Genomic DNA, 7,932 nt, shown 5'->3' with positions numbered 1-7,932 from the left:
GTAGTGCAATACTTGGAGGGTGCCTCCAAGGAGTGGACGTAGGTCGAGTTGATCGAACCACTATAAATTTCTGTGTTCTTATTTTTGCTTCCGCACTTTTAATTCCGCATTTATTTTTGTGGTGTGATTTTGGTTTATGCAATTTTTATTCTTTGTGAAAAGAAATTTTAAAATACCAATTCACCCCCCCTCTTGGTTAGCTTGGGCTAGTTCTATAGGGCTTAACATCCCTAACGAACTTTCAGATACCACTCTCCTCAAGATCATCTTCACGCCAAGGTAGTTCAACTCCTTAACCACTTTGAATTTAAGAAGCTTCGAAATCTTCTTCTTAATTCTATGGTTAGTAAATTTTCCAAAAAGAATCATTGATTTAGAATTGTTAACCTTTTGTCCCGACCATAAGCAATAATTATCAATGATAGTCTTTAATTCCTTAATGACTTTAATCTTGCCTTCCGAGAAGATTAAAATATCGTCCACATAGAGCAAATGTGAAACTCTAGGAGACTTGGGAGAAATCAAAATCTCCACATCCCCTTTCCTAACATTTAGTGCATATGATAGGATTTGGAGCATAAAATAAACAAGTAAGGGGATAAAGGGCATCCTTGCCTAAACACACATTTCCTTTCAATCCAATCTGTTTTCCTTCCATTAATCAAGATACAGTATTTATGATCTAGGATGCATTGAAGAATAAGTTTCTTAAACTTGTTAGGAAAGTTAAAGTGAGATAGCACTTGCCTCAAAGCTAGCCAACCCATGCTATCATAAGCTTGTTCCATGTCAAGCTTGATTGCCAAAAGTCCTTTTTTAGCTTTAGAATATTGGAATTTATTGAAGACCTCTTATGCCAATAGAACATGATCCGACAAGGAATGCCCTTTGATAAAAGCAGCTTGATCCACCGAGATGATTTTGTGAATGACCTTCTCTAATCTACTTAAAAGGATTTTTGCAATAATTTATAAATAGTCATGCATAAGCTAATAGGCCAATAATTGGTTACCTCTTGAGGATTTTGAATCTTTGGAATCAATACAATAAGAGTTTCTTTCCACGACCTGTGTATAATTCCAGAAGATAAGAATTGGCTCACAGCTAGCCAAACATCACCAGCTGTCCATTTCCAAAAATTCTTCAAAAAGGAAAATGTTATTACATCCAAACCTGGAGCAATATTACTTCCAGATTTCTCAATAATAACCTGAAGCTCCTCCCTTGTGAATTCTGCTTCTAAAACATCTCGATCAGCTTCATTAAGGATTGCCGAAGGCTCAGGCCAGCCTCCCAGTATACAATGTTTATGCTCCCACTTAAGTTTGAAAAATTCAAAAATGACATTTTGAATTTCATTGATATCCTCCGTGATATTGCCATTACAAGTCTTGATATGATTAATCCAATTGATATTCTTCCTTGCATTAGCAAATGCATGAAAAAAACTAGAATTACAATCACCTTCTTCTATCCATCTTGTCTTAGCTCTTTTCTTCCACCAGGTATTAAGCTGAGCAAGAGTTACATTGAGTTCATTAATTTTGAATCTTAAAATCTGCAGTTTTTCAAAAGAGATCCCTGCTTCAGCCTCTTCTTTTTGAATATCCTATATTTCCTCCTTAAGCCTGTCCCGAAGAGCCATTAGATTCTTGAACTTAGCTTTGCTCCAGAAGAAGAGAGCTCTCAAGGTTTTTTTAAATTTAATATTTAGAGAAGAAGCCGGATCAATCCCAGCTTGTTTGCTCCAAGAATTCAGCACAATTGCTTCAGCTCCATGATAGGTTGCCCAAACTTCTTCATACCGGATCTCTTTGCTTTTAACCGATTCATGTTTGAAAATTTCCAATAATATAAGACAATGGTCCGATGCAATTCCTGATAAATGCTTTACCATTGCAATATGGATAGAATTTAAAGAATTGGAATTGATAAGGCATCTATCCAATTTCTTTAAAATACGAGCACCACCGGATTTGTTGTTGCACCAAGTAAATTTAGGACCCATTGATTTCACCTCATGAAGATCATTGTTGATCATAAAACTCTTTAGGACTTTGGCTCCTTGAGACAAGATAAATTTTTTCCCCCTCTCTTTTCTTCTTGACATAGAACACAGTTGAAATCCCCTCCTATCACAGTCAGCATATCCTCCGAGCAATGTTTCTCTAGGCTTTCCCAAAGGTCTTTCCTGTCAATGGTTTTATTACTCCAATACACAGTTGCTACCTTCAAAATTCCTTTGTTAAAAATCTGAAGTTTCCCTACTATCATTTGAGAAGATACTTCATCCATAGTGAAAGATGACAATTATTTTCTCCATAGAACCATTTTAGTTTCCAACAAATCTACAAAAAACACTTTATGATCTTTAATCACCTCCTTCAAATATAGAGCAGCCTCCACCTTCTTGGCTCCTCTACAATTCTAGAAAATCAGCGAATTCATTGCTTAAAGATGGGAGAATGACCCCCATTCTTTTTAGCTTTACTTCCATCCTTTTTCCTGTCACGATCCAATATATTTCCTTAACCCAGAGATTTAAGTTCTTTAAATAGCTTAATCTTCTTTCCAGATGAGAGATAACTAGTCACAACCTTCTCATATTTTGAAACATCATTATCCTTCATGTGAATAAGCTTAATGATTTCTTCTCTAACTTCATCCAGATTTGCCATATTATGAGTGTTGTTTCCCACAATTTCACCTTCTTCAGCACAGTCACAGTCTTGAACCTCCATATCTATATTCAGCCTTGATTCTTCCAGATTTGCTAGAACATCAAACTTATTGAGAATTTTCAGAGCAGAATCATTCATTATTACCTCACCATGTTGTTCTTCAGAAATAACAGCAAAATGATCTGATCCCACATTTACTTTTGGAGCTATTTCCGACACCTCAAAAATTACTGGAGCAGAAATTTCATCTCTTACACAAACATCTTAAGATACAACATTTTTCTTTGAAATTGCTAGAATAATTTTTGGAACATAAACCTTTTTCATGGTAGTAGATATCTTATTAAAGAAAATTTTCTTGTTTTCCACTCTTTTAATTCTTCTGTTTCCATGTCTCACCTGGATCCAGGAATTATCTTCCACCTTCTTAGTTTCAGCAAACGATCTAGCTTCTGCCTTTTGATTCCTTGCTTCATTTAGATCAGTTGTATTAGACTTCTCATTCAATGCAACATTGTCTTTAATAACTTCATTGCAACTAGAAATAACATGACCAATTTTCCCACATCCAGCACATATTTTTGAAAATCCTTCATACTCCACTATTTGATAAAATTTTCCAGTCAATCCTTCCACACAAATACCTTTTGGGAGTTTTAAATCTAAGGGAATGCAAACACATACTCATGCAAATACCCTTCTACTCCATTGGAACATATTTCCATCAAGGAGGTAAGGTTTTCCAACCATTGAAGCAATTCTGCAGATGTTTACCTCATCCCAGCATTGAAGATTCAAATTAGGAAGTCTGATCCACACTGGAGCTGAGATACATTTGAGAGAATTAGGATTGAATGAAGACTACCAATTATCCAATCCCAGTACTTGACCTCTCACCCCCAAAGGTCCACCAGAAATAATGTTGTCCACTACATAAGAGTCTTCAAAAGAGCATAACATCCATCCACGTCCCAATCCAGTTAAGTGGAATTTTCCAAAACTATTCCACTGTCTTCTTAAATCCATACTTACCAAGTGAAAAGGAATGTCTTCACCAAAAATTTTCACAACAAGAGCTTTCTCCAGCCTCTTAGCATTTTCCAATTCCTTCTTAGCAAGAAGTTTTACTCTCTTTCCATCTTCCATGAGAAATGATCCCAGATCCAAGCCATCAACATTTTTGTTCTATTTTTTATGCCAAACAGAATTGATTTCCACATTATTCTGATTAATTACTGGTTGAGACGGATTTTTTAAAACTTCAGTAATACCATCCGGAACTAAAGAAGGTGTTTCATCAACAGCCCTTTGATGCAATTCCACATTCACCATATCTTCATGTCTGGATTTACAATTCAATTGCGGTGATCCCACCAAGTCATTCCGACATGGTGAAGAAGGTAGTGAAGAAAATTTGAAGCTTTTGATAGAAATGATTTTAGGATCCTTAGATGAAGAAGCTTCCAGATTGAAATTTCCAATCACATTTTTAACAGAAACAAGACTATTAAAGGATCTATATTTAAAACTTTTCGCATCCTTCAGAATTTCTTTACCTTTCCCAGTAATCGGAACAGGAGAAACTTTTTTCCCCAATAGACCACCCTCATTAATGACCAGAGGTTTAACTTTAATATTCTTAAAAAATTTATTGAAATCATCAAGAGTCTTAGATCCTCCATTGAAAACATCTGTAGACTTTTCACTGGAATGGTAAAATCTTTTTGTAATTCGCCCAAGATTTCGACGAGAGAACCCGATTGTGCTCCATAATCTCCTCCTAAGTTCGCCGGATCACCGGCAGATCACCAGACCCACTAGCTGCGGAAGCTGAGGCCGATGAAGACGAACAGAAAAAATGGAAAAATTTTTTGAATTCCTAGACTTTCTCTCACTAGACTTTCTCTCCCATCACTAGACTTCTTTTTCTTTAAAGCCACTCTAACCTCAATTTTACTAATACACAGATAAAAACAAAAATCTTATTTTCATTTAGGGTGCTAAGGTCACTATAGTTAATCTTATTTTTGTAATATTCATTAAAAAGCTTAGCAAAATATCTCATCCACCTTTGTTGAATATCATTTTCTAATAAAAGTACTTTTTGATCTTCATCCTTAATACATTTCACTTGAACTAAATCCTTACTACTCCTATCTCTTTGTTTGGCTAACTTATGCATATATCTTTCTCCCTCTTTAGTATCTAATCTATTATATAAATCACTAAAAGCTAATGTATTTGCATCACATATTGCTTTCTTAGCATCCTTACGAGCCATTTTATATATTTCCTAATTATCAAAATTTTTAAAATTAAACCAATTTTTATAACAAACTTCTTATTTTTAATCTTTTCTTGCACATTTAGATTGCACCACCAACTATTTTTACTATTAGGTGATTTTCCTTTTGATACTCCAAGAACATCTTTTGCAATATTCTTAATATCACTAGCCACTTTTTCCCACATAATATTAGTATCCTCATGCATAGATAAAATCTTAAGATCTAAAATCTTATTCTCAAAAATATTTCTGTTAATATTCTTTAAATGCCCCCATCTAATCCTAGAAAATTATTTTACTTTATTTTTTATTATATGCCCCTTTATCTTAAAGTACAAAACTAATAATAGATGTTGGGTACATAAATTTTCACTCTGAATAACTTTGCAATCTTTGTAATCTAAACGATTTAATTTTCAAATAAGAAAATAGTCAATCTGGGTTGTACTATATCCATTTTTATACGTGATGAGATGCTCATTCCTTTTCTTAAATACACTATTAGCAATTGAAAAATCATAAGCTAAATAAAAATCTAATATGGTCTTGCCACCTTCATTCGTCGCTCCAAATCCATGGCCACCATGAATGCTTTTAAAATCATCTACCTCTCTACTAACATGTCCATTTAAATCTCCTCAAATAAAAACTCTTTCTTCAAGAGGTATCTTTTATATTAATTCTTCTAAGTTATTCCAAAATTTTAATTTAGAACTCATATCCAAACCTACTTGAGGAGCATAAGCACTTATAATATTAACAATGTTATCATCAATAATAATCTTTAAAGCTATAATTCTATCTCCAATCCTATTAATTTTTATAACATTGTCCTTTAAACTCTTATCTATAATAACTCCTACACCATTTCTAGTATGACTCCTACCCAAATACCAAAGTTTAAATCCTAAACTATCAATTTCCTTAGCCTTCTCTCCAACCCATTTAGTTACCTGAATGCATAATATATTTAACTTCCTATGAGTCATAATATTTATTAATTCCATTAATTTTCCTGTAAGGGAACCAATATTCCAAGTTCCTATCCTAATTTTAGTTTCATGAACTAGCTTCTTTGCCCACATCCATCCTTGATGTGGGAATCCTTGCCTATTTAACATTGCACCCGGGCCCCGGTGTAGCGGCCCTTGCACACTTGTCACTATATTCAAACCATACAGGACATCGCTTCCAAGGGACGCCCTAGCATTAATAGAATTTCTTAAAGGATTCATGTCATTATTATTCGACAAGTTTTACGCTGTATATTGACTACCTAACGCAACCCTCCACAATTTCTTAAAGGATCCTATTAATTTAACATAAATTTTTGAAAAATTAGATTTCATAATGAAAATAATTTTTGTATTGTAATTTAATTTATTACACTTTTTAGATTAATTAAGATAGGATTAACATATATGCAACTTACATTTCACACAATGAATAAAAGCAACTAACTAAAATAATATATTTTTTATTGATATCAATTTAAAGATTAAATACATTGAACCACTTTTGATATCAATTCATAATAACAAAGATAACATAACATCAACATAAAATCTAAATAAGGACAAGTGTGCAAAGAATTAAAAACATCACTAACATCATCACATCTGAAGAGGACTAGCAAAGACAACACAAAAGAAGTACATCTAGAACTCTGAGGGCCCCTGATTAGGAAGAGGAGGCTGGCTGAAGATAGAGAAATAGCTATTCATCATAGCTATGTTAGTGTTCACTGAGTCAAACCGACCACAGATCCAACCCATGTCTTGTTGGTACTATACATCCTGCTGATTTAGGTGAGTCTAAATTTGAAAAAAATGTTAATCAAAATTACTCTCCAACTAATCAAAGCGCTGAACCATCTCCTAAAATTTTGGTCCATGAGCAGGTGCAGGTGCTCCCCCTTCTTCCTTAGTATCCTTACTAGAATTATCACTTTTCCCAAAAAGTGCTTGAAAAGAGACATCAGTGAAGTAGATTGGCATTTCAAGTGGAGTCTCATGATAAATAATATTATACTTCTTTTCTAAGATGTAGGTCATCAGATGTTCTAGAGCAATATTTTTCTTTCTCTTATGAGAAATAAACCCAATTTCAAAAAGGTTATGAATGTAATTTAGAATGAGTTGGGCTTCATCTATTGGTTGTCTAGTTATTATTAGATAGGTAATAGTGGACAGAAGAGGAGTAATGTTTATGCAATCACCAGCCATAGGAATGATTGAAGTTCTAAGGACATGTTGGATGACCTTTGCATTTTGATACAAAGTATACACTCTAAGAAAATGACCAACTTGAGTAACCCCTCTAAGAGTTTTATTTATTTTTTACCAATCAAAGTCAGATTTGGAGGTCATAGTGTGTGCTCTAACTCCTTGAGTCCTTAGATACATAAAAGTTCATAAATCTTCCTTAGTGATTTCTACCCATTTCTTTTGGACATAAGATCTTATCCTGTTTTCATCCTACTAAAAATTAGTGAAAAGTCTCCTTATGAAAAGCATGGATTAAAGTCAAGATAAAGGAAAATTTAGTTAAAGAAAAAAGAGGCATGACTCAAAAATATATAACCTCATGAATTAGGAGTCTAGACGGGGTGATTTTAGTAGTGATAAACCTATAAAAAGAATCCTCATTTGCTCTAGAAAGAAGGTTTTTGTCTCCACCCCTAGACGATAAATCCTTAGAGTTTCTACCGTGCATGCTAGAACTGGCCATTTTTAAGATGGAAGGATTGGAAGAAGTTATTGAAGTGAATGAAAATGATTTCTAAAGCCCTCTTATTTAAAAAAAATGACCATTCGTACATATAAAAATGGATTCATACTATACGATATTTTGTTCGTTCATGACAAAAATAATTTCATATGGAAGAATGAATACGTTCAAAATGAAATGACTTTTCATAATCATGCATGTTACGGAACGTCCTTTCATAAAGACATTTTGACC

This window comes from Dendrobium catenatum, unplaced genomic scaffold (assembly GCF_001605985.2).
Source record: "Dendrobium catenatum unplaced genomic scaffold, ASM160598v2 fragScaff_scaffold_311, whole genome shotgun sequence".
NCBI lineage: Eukaryota > Viridiplantae > Streptophyta > Magnoliopsida > Asparagales > Orchidaceae > Dendrobium > Dendrobium catenatum.
Note: the sequence above shows the minus strand (reverse complement) of the source record.